Source organism: Egretta garzetta, unplaced genomic scaffold (genome assembly GCF_000687185.1).
Source record: "Egretta garzetta isolate BGI_Z169 unplaced genomic scaffold, ASM68718v1 scaffold853, whole genome shotgun sequence".
NCBI classification, from domain to species: domain Eukaryota; kingdom Metazoa; phylum Chordata; class Aves; order Pelecaniformes; family Ardeidae; genus Egretta; species Egretta garzetta.
The window spans coordinates 38,027-38,434 of NW_009259244.1; positions in this window are offsets into that span (position 1 = coordinate 38,027).

The following is a 408-nucleotide window of genomic DNA, read 5'->3' on the forward strand; positions in this document are numbered from 1 at the left end:
GACTTGGGGACAACGCAGGACATTGGGACCCAGGGTGTAGGGGACATCGAGACCTGGGGCACGGGGACATGGGGGTGCTGGGACACGGGGTGTCAGGGATGTGGTGACCCAGGCACTAAGAGATCCAGGGAGCAAGGGATCCCAAAGCACCAGTGACTCTGGAGATCGAGGGCCACGTGGTCCCAGAGATCCCAGGGGCGCCAGGGACCCCAGGACGTGGGGCTGCCCCCCAACGCGAGCACAGCCCGGGGTGCCGGAGCTGCGCCGAGGGCCTCATTCCACGGGTGCTCAGTGCCGGCGGCTGCATCAGGATGGGCGGTGGGCGAAGGGGAATGGCCACCATAAAACCAGCGAGGGCGGCAGGGACGGAGCCCGGCAGAGTGGCGGGGGGGGCGCCAAGGTGCCCGG